Source organism: Rhincodon typus, chromosome 4, assembly GCF_021869965.1.
Source record: "Rhincodon typus isolate 14 chromosome 4, sRhiTyp1.1, whole genome shotgun sequence".
NCBI classification, from domain to species: Eukaryota; Metazoa; Chordata; class Chondrichthyes; order Orectolobiformes; family Rhincodontidae; genus Rhincodon; species Rhincodon typus.
In genome coordinates, this window is record NC_063335.1 from 41,891,535 (window position 1) to 41,906,452 (window position 14,918).

The 14,918-nt window shown below is 42.1% G+C and overlaps 1 protein-coding gene across 1 annotated transcript in view; it reads left to right on the forward strand.

Annotated features, from left to right (window-relative positions):
* The window catches only part of LOC109925840, a 200,458-nt gene that overhangs the window by 9,444 nt on the left and 176,096 nt on the right, over positions 1-14,918 (forward strand). Inside the window, exon 2 of the mRNA XM_048595971.1 lies at positions 13,669-13,752. The gene's annotated coding sequence lies outside the window, so the exon portion shown is untranslated. The remainder of the gene's footprint in view (positions 1-13,668; positions 13,753-14,918) is intronic.

A 14,918-nucleotide genomic window follows, 5' to 3' on the forward strand; every position in this document is an offset into this window, starting at 1 on the left:
TGGGCCTAGATCCTTCTTCAGAAAATCTTCTGAAGAAGGGTCTAGGCCCGAAACATCAGCCTTCCTGCTCCTCTGATGCTGCTTGGCCTGCTGTGTTCATCCAGTTCTACACCTTGTTATCACAGATCAGAAACAGCCAGTTTGCACCAGGGTGTAAACAAAGGTCTCCAACATTTCTGTGTTTATATCTCTGATGCCAACAACCAGCATATCTCCCAATAAGGGAGTGACTACAAAGTAGACCATGGCTTTCTGATGAGAAATAAGCAGATGTTTGTGCAGTCAGCTTAAGAGGCAAAAAAAACACCTCAGTGAGCAGACTATTATTATTGTTTTATCATGCTTGATGACATCTCTGGACAACGGCAGAAATGGAACAATAGTGTGTTCCAACAGATCAGCTCTGTCAAGTATCAGGACTCATTTGTTGCCAAGTAGGATGATGTGTGGGAATTTCTTGGTGACAGGACAGAAACAAAGTTTTTCACTCGACACACTTTTCAAAATAGACTACGTATGCCTAACATATTGCACGATAGGGATTTAGCATTGTCACTATGATTTTACAATGATATAAATGTAAATTATTTTATCAAAATTATTGGTGTGACTAACGTTGTGTCTTGACAGTGAAAGTACAGGAAGGACTTGTATTACTTTAGTGCCTTTCATGACCTCAGGGCATCCCAGAGCACTTTACAGCCAATTAAGGAATTTTGAAGTGCAGTAATGTAAGAAAACTAGCAGCTAATTTGCACACAGCAAGCACCCAGCAGCCATGTGATAACGTTCTAGTTTAGTGATGTTGGTTGAAGGATAAATATTGGCCAGGACACCAGGTCCAATTTGTAGGTAGAGAAACAGAGCCTCTGTATGTTTCTATGCTGCTGAGTTTCAGATCTGTGACTTTTCATCAAGACTCTGAAATATCAGAAATGTGATATGCCTCTCAAGGGGCAACTGGGGAAAATCAATAAATGGTGGCCCAGCCAGTGACAACTGAATCCCATAAAAAATACATAAAAATAGAGAGGATGGTGAGAAGAGCAGAAAAAGGGTAGGTCTGTGATAGGATAGAAGGCAGGAGAGATTAATAAGAAAATGTTTAGTGGTGCAAGGCCAAAGGGAGTGGAACAAGTGAAAAAAGAATGATCTGACTAGAAGAGGTGTGACTGGCAAAATCCTGAATAGCTGTCAGTCAAATACAAAGCAAAGGAATTAAGATACAAACAAGAGAGTGAGAAAAAAATCCCGAAACAGCAAAGAAATACAAAACACAGTGGGGTAGAATTTACAATCTAAAATAATTGAATTCAATGTTTATCCAGAAGGCTGTAAAGTGCTCAGTCAAAACTGAAATGCTGTTCTTCAAGTTTGTGTTGAACGTCATTGAAAGCTACAGCAGATCCAGGACAGAAAGGGCAGAGTGGGAACAAGTTACAGAATTGAAATGACAGTTAACACCAAGCTCAGCGTCATGATAATGGACTGAATGGAGGTGTTCAAGAAGTCACCCCGTCTACATTTGGTTTTGCTCAGTGTAATACAGACTATAAACTGGGCAGTGAACACAGTATATTTAATTGAAAGAGGGAAAGTAATTTGCTCCTTCATCTAGAAGAATTGTCTGGGGGACTTGCATCATTTTCTGCCACCTCCAATAAGTTACCGCTATCAAACACATCATCCCCTCCTTTCACTCCAGCATCCTGAAAGAACTATTTCCTCCACCACACCCTGGACCATTCCTTAGCCAGCTCCATCTCCAGGCCCCTTTCCTGCAGCCCTTTCTCATGCAAACAGAAGAGATGCACTACCTGGTCTTGCGTTGCTTCCTTCTTACTCATCATCTAAGGTCCTAAACACTCCTTCCCACTGAAACAGTGATTTACTTGTGTTTCTTTCAATTGTATACATTGCTTTCACACCTCAGTTCGTGGTTCCTGTACGTTGGGAATCCAAATGCAGATTGAGTGACAGCATTGCAGAGCAGCTCTGTTCAATCTGCAGGCGTGACACCAAACTTCCAGTTGCCTGTCATCTCAATTTTCCACTTTGCTCCCACACTGCTTTTTCGGTCCTGGGTGTGCTGTAGTGTTTCAGTGAAGCTCAATGTAAGTTTAAGGAACAGACCTCATCTTTCAACTGTTTACTTTAGAGCCTTCCGGGAGTCCGAGCCTGTGGGGGAGATGCACAGAGCGGTGAGGATAAAAACTTTATATAAATTTATTCATTCTGAATAAGGGAAAAAAGAATGAGTGGTGTCACAGACAAGCGGTGAGCTGATTGGCTAGTAAGAGAACTAGCTTGACGAAGTCTCCAAAATCACAGATATTTTAAAAAAGTGTAAAATTATTTAGAGACAAAGTTAACTCGTAAGACTAAGATAGTTCAAGGAAGACTAAGGAAGTTTAAATTATGGCAGGTAAGGGCAACCGAGTAGAATGTGTGCCCTGTCACATATGGGGAGTCAAGGACCCTACCAGCGTCCAGGATGAACATGCCTACAGGAAATGCTGTCAATTATACAAAACATGAATTCTGGATTTGGAGCTTGAGTGGCGACTGTGGCGCATCTGCGGGTCTGAGAGTTACATGGGACAGCGTGTTTGGGGAGGTGGTCACACCATAGCTGAAGGAATTTGAAGATTCAAAGGAATAGGTGACCGCCAGGCAGTCAGAGAGAGTCAGGCAGGTGGTACAGAGTATCCTGGGATCCCGCTCGCAAATCGGTTTTCTGTTCTGGAAACTCTGGAAGGCACTGATACCTCAAAGGAGTGCAGTCAGAGCCAGGTTTCTGGCACCACAAGCAGCCTGACTGTACAGGAGGGGTAGAAGAAGAAAGCAGGAGTGATATTGATAGAGGATTCATTAGTTAAGGGAACAAACAGGCATTTCTATGGCCATAGATGTGACTCCAGGATAGTGTGTTGCGTCCCTGGTACCAGGGTCAGAGATATCGCTGAACGGCTTCAAGACATCCTGAAGGGAAAGGATGCTAAGAGGTTGTGGTACACATTGGCACCAATGATATAGGTGAAATGAGGGATGAGGTCTTGCATCAAGAGTTCAGAGAGCTAGGCAGTAGAAGTGGGACCTTGAAGGTTGTAATCTCAGGGTTCCTCCCAGTGCCGCATGCCAGTGAGTACAGAGTACAGAATGAGCAGATGAATGTGTGGTTCAAGAGTTGGTGCAGGAGGGAGGGTGTTAGATTTCTGGATCATTGGGACTGTTTCTGGGAAAGGTAGGACCTGCACAAGTAGGACGGTCTACACCTGAACCAGAATGGGACCAGCATCCATGTGGGAGAGTTTGCTGGTGCTGTTGGTAAGAGTTCACACTAATTCAGCAAGGGTAGAGGTCACAGGTCAGTTTAAAAGTGACACAGCATAACTTAGGAAAGGAACTGAGGCAGAGACAGTTGAGCCATGTGGTGTCTCAAAGGAGTGAGGCAAGGCTGGGTGGCCTCTATTTTAATACCAGGGGTAAGACAAGGGTTAAGGGTTAAGGGTGTGGATTTACATATTGAATGGCTGTTATCATTGCAGAGATGTGGTTGAGGGTGCGACAAGACTGGTAACTTAACAATCTGGGCTAAAGGATCTTCAGGCAGGGCAGGGGAGGGTGCAAAAGGGGATGCGGTGTGTATTATTATTTAGCACTTCCGTTACTGCAGTAAGGAGAGATGATATCTTAGATGGGTTTCAAATGAGGCTTTGTGGGAAGAATTTAGGAATAAAAAAGGAGCAATAACACTGTTAGGTGTGTAATATTGGCTCCCAAATAGTCATTGGGCAAATGAGGAGTAGATATGTAGTCAATTCACTAAGGTGTGTAAGAACAGTAATAGGGAATTACATTAGGGGATTTTAACTACGCCAGTATTAATTTTGATAAATATAGTATAAAGGGATTAGAGGGGGCAGATTTCTCGAAATGTACATAGGAGAGCTTTTTTATGTCAATATGTGGATGGTCCTATAAGGCACAGTGCAGTGCTGGATCTAATTCTGGGGAATGAAGTCAGAGAGGTGACTGTGGGGGAGCATTTTAGTGATCACGACTATTACACCATACATTTTAAATTTATTATGGAAAAAGAGAAAGATGGTCTACAACAAAGGGTTTTGGATAAGTGGAAGGCTATTTTATTAAAATAAGGCAGGATCTACCCAATGTATACTGGGAACAGCTACTTGAGTACAAATTTGCATCAGAAAAGTGGGAAGCATTCAAAAAGGTACAGGGGGAGTACAGGCTCAATATGTTCCCTTTAGGATGAAATATAGGAGCAACAAGCCCAGAGATGTCCAGAAATATTCAGGACTAGACAAAAGAAAAGGGTATTGTATAATAGGTATGAAGGGTGCAAAGCAATGATGGACCTAGAGGAATATAGGAAGTGCAGCAAAGAACTCAAGAATTAAGCAATGGGACTATGAGAAAACAGATATGAGAGCAAGATTAGGGAGAATCCTAAAATATTCTAGATGTATATCATAGGGAAGAAAAGGTATCCAAGGGGAGCAATTTGTGTGTGAAGCCAGAGGACATTGGCAGAGTATTAAATGAGTACTTCACATCTGTCTTTATTCAGGAGAAGGATGCAATTACAGAATTCGAGAAGATGTACTGTGAAGTTATTGAGAAATTTGATATAAGAAGTGAGGAGGTTTTGGAGGATTTGGTAGATTTAAAAGTGGACAGATTTCCAGATCCAGATAAGTTGTATCCTTGTCTGATGTGGGAGACAAGGCGGCTCTGACCCAAATATTCAAATTATCTGTGGTTGTGGTTACAGGGAAGTTAACAGAGAACTGGAGAACAGCTGATGTGGTTTCACTTGACAAGAAGGGTGCTAAATTTGGGCAAGCGGCCATGGGCCATGGGCCCAATATCAGACATTCTAAATTGACCCACAACCAGAGAAATCAGACTTGACATAAAATTGGCCAAACTAAATTAAATAGCAGCCAGCAGCTATCGGCTGCAGAGAACAGTGCAAACCAAGATCAAAGAGGTTACAAAGGTTCAAAGGGAACCAGTTACAACCAGCCTGAGGATTGTGTATTAAAGGAGTATCGATCAGACTTTCTGGCATCTTTTCTGGCACCATTTCTGAAGAAGGGTCTAGGCCCAAAACGTCAGCCTCCCTGCTCCTCTGATGCTGCTTGGCCTGCTGTGTTCATCCAGCTCTACACCTTGTTATCTCTTATTTCTGGCATCTTGACTGTCTGAGTATGTGCAGTTTACACCTCCTGACATGGCAACAGTGAAAAGTGTTGGCTCTACCCCATTGAATGATTTGAACCCATCTCATGAACCCATTGGCCAAAGGCTACAGAATATTCTCGAAAATCACGGGTAATGGGGAATTAGAACATATACCTGAATACAACTCTCTCAATGAAGACTTGCAGCAAACTTATGGTAACCCAAGAAGATCCAGGAGAAGATCAGCCTTGGCCTACGAGACCCACCTTCATGGAAGATAGCCAGCCCTACATTGGAGAGGAAGGAGATTCCAATGGCCCAATGGCAATATGTGGATCATTGAGGGTAATATTCTTCTCAGATAGATAGAACAAGATAAAGGGTAAATATTTTTGGCATTTGGGAAATGCTGATATAGTGTTTTTAATGAGCTATATTTTGTAAATAAAATCAAGTTGAACTGCAAACTGAATTCTGGTCCCTTTGTCCACCTCACTGACAAGACTGCTTTTGTAAAATGTTTTTATTACATAAACTGGCCAAAGTGTCCAAAGCATGGACAACATAGACGAGGGAATTATTGATCTGGGAGTCTCACATCAGTGATAGGGAAACTAGTAGACAACATAACGAAGAACAAAATTAATTAGAAAGGCAAGGTTTGATCAGGGATAGTTAGCATGGCTTTGTCAGAGGGAGGTCATGCGTAACAAATCTAGTGGAATTTTCAACGAGGTGGAGTGACCAAGAGGTTATATAGTATAGAATCCCTACTGTGTGGAAGCAGGCCATTCAGCCCATCGAGTCCATATCACCCCTCCGAAGAGCATCCCACCCAGACCTATTGTCTCTGTACCCCTCCATTTCCCCGGGCTAACCCACATAGCCATTACATCCCTGGATACTATGGGTAATTTAGCATGGCCAATCCACCTAACCTGCACATCTTTGGACTGTGGGAGGAAACCGGAGCGCCCGGAGGAAACCCACACAGACACGGAGAATGTGCAAACTCCATACAGACAGTTGCCCGAGGGTGGAATTGAACCTCGGTCCCTGGTGCTGTGAGGCAGCAGTGCTGACCACTGAGCCATTGTGATGAGGGTAGGGCAGAAAATGTAGTTTTTATTTCAGCAAGGCATTTGACAAGATCCCACATGGGAAACTGATAAAGCAGGTAAAAGCTTGTGGGCTTCAAAATTGTTGGATTCAAAATTTAGCTTTGTGACAGGAGACAGAGAATGGTGGGAAAGGGCTGTTTGTGTGACTTGAGCCCAATCTGCAGTGGCATACCACAGGGATCAGTGCTGGGTCCCTTTTTAATTTTAATATTATTCATAAATTATACTGATGGGAATGCAGGGGATGACCAGTAAATTTGTGGATGTCACAAAGATTGGCCGAGTAGTTGATAGTGAGAAGAGAGGTTTTAGCTTACAGGAGAATATAAACAGATCGGTCAGATGGGCAGATCTGTGGCAGATGGAATTTAATTCAGATCAGTGTGAGGTGATACTCTTTGGAAGGAGGAACAAGATGAGGGAGTACTCAATGAATGGCAAGACACTAGGAAGCTCAGAAGAACAGAGGGATCTTGGAGTGCTTGTCCACAGATCCCTGACGGTGGCAGGTTAGATTAATAGGGTGGTTAAGAAGGCATATGGGACACTTGCCTTTACTTGTCATGCGTAGATTATAAGAACAAAGAGTTTCATTGAATCCCTACAGCGTGGAAATAGGCCCTTTGGCTCAACAAGTCCACACCGACCCTCAGAACATCCCACCCAGATCCATCCCCCTATAAGCCACCTAATCTACACATCCTTGAACACTACAGGCAATTTAGCATTATGTTGGAGCTATATAGAACTTTGGTTCGGCCATAGCTGGAGTGCTGTATGCAGTGCTTGTCACTATAGGCAGATGTGAGGGAGGGATGCAAAGGAGATTTACTTGGATCTTTCCTTGGATGGAGCATTTCAGATATGAAAAAGAACTGGATAAGCTCAGAATCTTTTGATTTGAGGGGATTGGGGGATACCTGATAGAGATGTTTAGGATTATGAGGGACAGGGTGGATAGAAAGCACCTGTTCCTCTTAGTCAAAGGGTCAATAACAAGGGGATGTAATTTTACAGTAAAAGGCAGGAGATTCAGAGGGAAGTTGAGAACAGCTTTTTCACCCAAAAGTATTACAATCTGCAATTAATGCGCAACCCTGGACGTAAGGTGAAAGTTATTTGAACTCATCTGATGGTTCTACTGGACAAATCAGATTCCGGAAGGATTGAAACCTGGCTTGACTTTTTTTGTTGTTTAGTTTGTTTATGTGGTGGTTAGTCACTGACACATATTCACATGAGCCTTTAGATTTTCTTCAACAACAGAATAGATGTTCATTTCACAAAAAAAGCAATTTCAAAAAGCTATCTAAATATGGAAGGAAGATCTTAAAGCACAACAAATCAAAAGTTTCAACCCGATTCCCAACACCCATTACAGAGGAATTACACTCCAATTTCAATTTTATCATTCTACTTAACTGACTCATTTTAGCTTTTTGTCTACGGACTGTGGAAATAATTTGATGAAGCCATCCCAAGTTTACTGACATGATCTGTTCACAAATCGAAGAGCTTAAACTTTCTAATTTCTAATAACCTGTCGATGTCTAATCAAACTCTCCTGGTTTGGAAACTTCAGAAGTTAAACCCTTCTGCCAAGGTGACTACTTCCCTGAATTAGCTCCTCCGGTCCTCTGTTTCCTTCTCTTTTCTCCCCCTGTGGTCTCTCGGTGGGTCTCAGCCTGGTTTCCCAGCACTTAGTGGTGGGTCCCGGCCTGGTCTCTTAGCCGCTTGTGATGTGTCCTGGCCTAGTCTCTTGGCAGCTCGTGGTGGTTCTCAACCTGGTCTCGGTGGCTCGTGGTGGGTCCTGGCCTGGTCTCTCAGCAGCTCGTGGTGGGTCTCGTCCTGGTCTCTCGGCAGCTCGTGGCGGGTCTCAGCCTGGTCTCTCAGCAGCTTGTGATGGGTCCCGGCCTGGTCTCTCAGCAGCTTGTGGTGGGTCCCGGCCTGGTCTCTCGGCAGTTTGTGGCGGGTCCCGGCCTGGTCTCTCGGCAGCTTGTGGCGGGTCCCGGCCTGGTCTCTCGGCAGCTCTCAGTCTGGTCTCTCGGCAGTGTATCCGTTGATCTCTTGGCGGCTCATGGTGGTATCTTCGCTCAGTGTGTGAGTGGATCAGGTATCTGTAGTGACAGTGTCGAGAACAGACAGCAGAGTGAGTTAAGCAGAGGACTCATCAAAGACTGTTGAACTTTCAACTTAGTCCTTTATTTTCCTAGTTCAAACCATGAAAGATTTTAATGTAAACTATGACCTATTTATTTTTCTACTATTCTATGAAGTAATGCTTGACCTATTAACTCACGTTTCTCTTACTACCTTATACCTAAGTTGTTTTTGTACCTAGGTACCTTGGAACCTCAGATGGCAATATTATCCACTTTTCACTGTATTCCTGTACTTGAGTACACATGACAATAAAGTCTAAAATCTAAAAAAAAATCAGTGATTTTTAAAAAAAGTGAAATATTTTCATACTCAATTCTTGCTGAAGACATCAGAGTGTTCACATGTATTAACATGAGGAATGTTGTAAGTCAAATGAGAGGGGGGGAGAACATGAAACAGATGAGTTCTGACATCATGTATTTCCAACTTATGTCAATTGAGTGCACAGGCACATGATGTCGCAGCACAACTGAACATGCACAGATGGATCAGGGTGGCAAATTTTATTTTGTAACAGTCACTTTATTGTTTCTCTTGTTTCTCTCTTAACTCCATTACATTGTGTTCAGATGGAGCTATTCAGAATCCTGCCATTCACATGTCCTTTGGTCACATTCTTCTGTTTCTGTACTTGTACCATTCTAACTCCCTTTGGCCTTAGCACCGCGATAATCTCTGCTTCTCTCAGCTAGAAAGTCACAGGACTGAAATGTTAACTCTGTTTCCAACTCTACAAATGCTGCTACACCTGCTGAGTATTTCCAGCAACTACAGAACTTTGCTCTTCTATCAGTTCTTCTTCGTCTCTGAAATGGCACTGTGGGATCTTCTCTGTAACTCACAGCAATGCAATTTAATATTTCGTTCAAAACACAGCACCTCTGACATCCAGCACTCTTTTAGTGCATCAGGCTAGACTTTTGGGCGTAAGGCTTGAGTTGGGCTTGAACCCATGCTGCTGTGATTCCGACTACCATGGCAAGAGCCCTCACTAAGAGCCATAAATAACACACAATACTATTAAAGCTGGGGTGACACAGTAAAAGTAATCTGCCACAAGATTTCAATTTTTTTCATAAATGAGATTAGTTAAGGACCAATTCGGGAGATATTTAAGCTTGAACTTATTTTTGTCAATAAAAGCATCAAACAGCATTTTCACAGAAGAATCATAGAATCCCTACAGTGTGGAAGCAGGCCGTTTGGCCCTTCGTGTTCACACTGCCCCTCTGAAGAACATCCCACCCTGACCCATGGCTACCCCTCCCCCCACCCCCACTACAAATGGAGCACATGTGGGAAATTATTATTTCCTCTCAAGTTAGTAAAGTGATTTGTGCATTCTAGTGCCATGTGATGTTAAATATGTAAGCTTTACATTCAAATGATTGGTGAACTATATCAAACACATTCTATTGACCATTCATAGTGGGCAGTATGCTAGTCATGCTCAACCAGTTTATACTTGCAAGCCTTGGAAAAAGTATAGCCATTAGATGTGATTCTGCTATTGGTAATCATTTATTAAAATATCCAGATTGTGCTAAGAGTTATTCAGAAACCAATTTAAGATCATCATTGGGCCCACATTTGCACTGTTTGAAGCCATGTACAGAAATACATAGGGCCTTGCTTTATGTGGGCAAAAGGAATTAGTACATTAAGTTGAACCTTTTTCAAAAGAACGTTTTTGGAAATATCGAATCTCTGTTTCAACCACATGGCAACTTCCCGACAAATCAGAAATAACTGTCTGATCTGAGACTGAAGCTTGGCAGTTAAATGTTTTTGCTGCATCTCCATTCCAATTATGGCCCAACCAATCAGCATTGTCTTCTCATTCTAGATAAAATGGTGTCTGTTTTATTTTCAATGTCTAGTTCCTACATTGCAGTTCTGATGAGTGCAAGGTGGAGTCATAGAGTTGTACAGCACAGAAACAGACCTCTGGTCCAACTCGTCCATGATGACCAGGTATCCTAAATTAATCTAGTCCCATTTACCAGCATTTGGCCATATCTCTCTAAACCCTTCCTATTCATGCATCCAAAGATGAAAAGCTTCAGCTTCTAAACTCCTTGTTGTAATTTTTAAAATATTTGACGCAAAGGGAGGCACAATATTATTGGGTGAGAGATGTGGTAGTGAAATTAGTTTTGAATTGCTGTGGCAACAAGCAGCAGAGAAAGATGGGCTGAATGCCCTCATTAGATGTTGTCAAGTGTTTTGATTCTTGTCCATTAATGAGTGAGAGTGGATCACACAACATTCATCTTTTTTCGTTGGTGGTGAAGATTAATGCCCATTTTTGCTACAATATTTACACCTTGATAGGTTAGTCTCTTCCACTGCATTGACACTCATCCCTAATTGTTGTGAAGGAGATATTGAAGTGCTTTCAAGTTGGTGACTGAGTCAAGCCTGGAAGCTTAATATCTTTTTATGAATCTCCTCCCTATGTTAATGTGAAGAAGTTGCACTCTTGTGTGAGTTTGAACAAAATCTCTCCTTTTCTCAGGATTCTGGTCTAAAGTATAGTACTGTGTAGAAGAAAAAGTGACTATGACTCCACAGAAAATGCATAAATATTGTTCTTCATTCGTTTTGTAGAATGAATATGTAGTGAACCATACCTTCCTTTATGGAGATTCCTTTTCATTCTCAAAAAGAACAGATCATTTAACATGAATTCTGACAGTCGTTATAGGCTTGTATTTAAAAATGATTAGAATGCCGTAATCAAATCCTGTCAACTAGCTCTCAATCCTTTACAATCAAGGAAATAACAGGCAACACAAATTGAATGTGACGGAGCTATCCTGGTCAGCTCTACTGTATGTGACCTGACACTACACTGGCTTGGCAATAATGGTCACATGTGAATTTTGTTTTATTGTGGCAACCTGCAAAATCCAGGAAGGATCCACACTTTGTACCTCTAAGGTAGAGGGAATCACTGCTGACAAAACTGCCTGAAAAGATTTGGCCAGCTCGAGCTGCATTAGCCTGGGTAATCTCATAATGTGCTGCAATAAAAGCAGAATCAGGCCAAAACAGCAGCTGTTGGCCTGACAGCTGCGTCTGGGCAGCTATAGCCTTCTCTCAACTGCTGCACAGACGGCAAGCTAATAAAGCCCTCAAGAAATCACCATATTTCTACAAAGCACCTGTCCTGATTGCTATTATCTCCTGTCTTGCAATATTTTATTATTATTATTTAACGTGCAGGAAAGGAAATCTGACATTATGTATAGATTTTCTGGTTTAAGGGAATGGAAGATAAAATGCATCCAACCTTTATACACGCATAATTTTGTTACCACCTTAAAATGTCCAAACTGTTTACTTTGATGTGTCTTCCACATGTAATTTTCATTGCCGTTGTATATCAGGGAGCAGAGCTTTCACACTGGGTGCAATCAATGATCCAGGTGTAAATTGTGCTTAGAACTGCCCGAGTTTTGCAAACGATGCTGTCACCGTTGAGTTGCCCCTCAGATTGCATATCATGGTTTGTGAAATTTGCCATGAATCAGGCAGCCATTCAGAATGCAATTTTTATTCAATTCTTTTATTTTAAACAAATATTCCTGAAAATATAATAGCCTGGTGCAGTTCACTTAAAATACTGTAAGTAACCAGATTTTATGTAACTTCAAATGGTTTTGATGAAACGCTATGCAAAGCCACACATTAGTTATGTTGGGTTAAAGCAGTTCAGTTTCTTAGTAAATGTAAAAGAAATGATTTTAGAACATCCCGATCAGTGTCCTTATGCCTTAAAACAAAGTTCCTTTTTTAGAGCTTCCTTAAAAACCTGCAAAAAGACCCAGTTAGTGGGTAACACACCATGGTGTCTTGGGGTGAGGACCAGCTTCTAACAAACATAATCAAAAACTGAATGCAAAGGATCGGATTTACACTAGATTTACATTCGATTTACACTAGATGCAATTTGTGCTTCAAGTTTGACATCCTTCTCACAGGTCTGAGCCATCTTCAGATCAACTGTGTTGAGAAAAACGGTGAAACCTAGTGAGATTTCAGACAATGATCGATTGTTTTATTCAGGTAAAGCAACATGCTGGCAACGAGCCATTTTAAGTAATAACATTTGTTTAAGCAACCGAGCCTCAAGGTGAAATGTCCAAACTTTTTATTGCTCTTAGCCACTTTAGGTGTCCACCTTGTGAAACTCTTAGATCACATATGTCCTCCTTTCCAGGTGCAAAGGAGAGGAAATTTAGCTCACCCTTAATGTTGTCCCAATGACTCTGGGGCTTCCCCCGAGGTTATGAGACCACATGTACCATAATAGGTGCAGGAGTTGAGTTTGTGTTTTCTTTCTGGAGAATAATTGTAGAGAATTATACATCTCTTATTGCACAGAAACTAGCCACTTAGCCCAACTGATCCACAAACCTGTTTACGCTGCACGTTATCCTCCTACTGCCTCAGTCACCATAACCTTCTGTTGCTTTCTCCTACGTATACCTACAGGGATTTAATTTCTCCCACATAGACCCTTAATGCATCTATATTACTTGTTTCAACTATTCCTTATGGCTGTTCCCTGGGATGTACATCGAGACAAACAACAACTTCAGGGCCATCTATTCAGTGAGAGATGCTCTTTGGTCTGTCCGAAACTTGTCAGTGTTCCAGTGCAAAGCCTCGTCCTCGATTGAGTGGCATACTCTAAAGTCCAGGACTATGTGCTGAGGGACGTGCTAAAGCTTGGGGCAGCTACTGGCAAGTTGCAGTGGGGAAAGGCCACCAACTGAGAACTTTCTGCCATGATACTCTGAGGGTCTACTAATTTATAGAACCTCTTGTAGCTTGTATTGGAATATAAGTTGTTTCTTGTCATATTTAGTAAATGTTGCAATTTTGCATTTGAATAGAGGCATCTATGAGTGTCGGACTTGAACTGTCTTTTAATGTACTTGTGGATAATTTATGAATAAAGTTTATTTTGCGTAAAAGAAAACTCCTTACCCATTCTCTGGGTAAATAAGTTCCTTCTTGCATTTATTAATGATTATCTTCTAACTGTAACAGAAAATGTTCAAAATAACAGATCTGTCAGCTTCTGGGGAGGAGACATAGAGTATATATGTTTCGGGGCTGTCAACATTCATCAACAACTGATTTTCTGTTTCTATCTCAGATTTCCCACAGTGGCAAAATTTGCTTTAATATTTATAACACCCTGGACCCTGTAGAGGCAACATGGTCAAGCAGGCACTAAAAAGTAAGTGGTCTTTTATTACCTCTTACCGAGTTTCATTCGAATCTTAGGGGCTGGAAGCTTTCTAGGTATGGGTTTTGATCAGCCACGCTCAATGGCCACACTGTCAATGGCTTCTCAGGCCCGATGTAATGACTAAATCTTTATCACTGTTTCTGTCATAGAGTCATAGAGATAAACAGCACCGAAACTGACCCTTCGGTTCAACTCATCCAGGCCGACCAGTATCCTATATAAATCTAGTTCCGTTTGCCAGCATTTAGCCTAAATTCCTCTAAATCCTTCCTATTCATATACCCATCCAGATGCCTTTTAAATGTTGTAATCGTACCAGCCTTCACTACTTCCTCTAGCAGCTCATTCCATGCACGCACCATCCTCTGTGTGAAAACGTTGTCCCTTAGGTTGCTTTTGTATCTTTCCTCTCTCACCTTAAACCTATGCCGTCTTGGTTTGGATTCCCCCACCTCGAGGAAAAGACCTAGCCTATTTACCTTATCCATGCCCTTCATGATTTTATGAACCTCTATAAGGTCACCCCTCAACCTCCGACATTCCAGGGAAAATAGCCCCAGCCTATTCAGCCTCTCCCTATAGCTCAAACCCTCCAACCCTAGCAACATCCTCATAAATCTTTTCTGAACCCTTTCTAGTTTCACAACATCCTCCCTATAGGAGAGAGACCAGAATTGCACGCAATATTCCAAAAGTGGCCGAACCAATGTCCTGTACAGCTGCAACACGATCTCCCAACTCCTGTACTCAATGCACTGACCAAAACAGGCAAGCATACCAAACCCCTTCTTCGCCATCCTGTCTACCTGCGACTCCACTTTCGAGGAACTGTGAACCTACACTCCAAGGTCTCTTTGTTCAGCAACACTCCCTAGGACCTTACCGTTAAGTGTATAAGTCCTGCCCTGATTTGCCTTTCCAAAGTGCAACACCTCACATTAATCTAAATTAAACTCCATCTGCCACTCCTTGGCCCATTGGCCCATCTGATCAAGATCCTGTTGTAGTCTGAGGTAACCTTCTTCACTGTCCACGACACCTCCAATTTTGGTGTCATCTGCAAACTAACTAACTGTACCTCATTTATAGAAATGACAAAAAGCAGTGGACCCAGCACCTATCCTTGTGGCACACCGCTGGTCACAGGCCTCCAG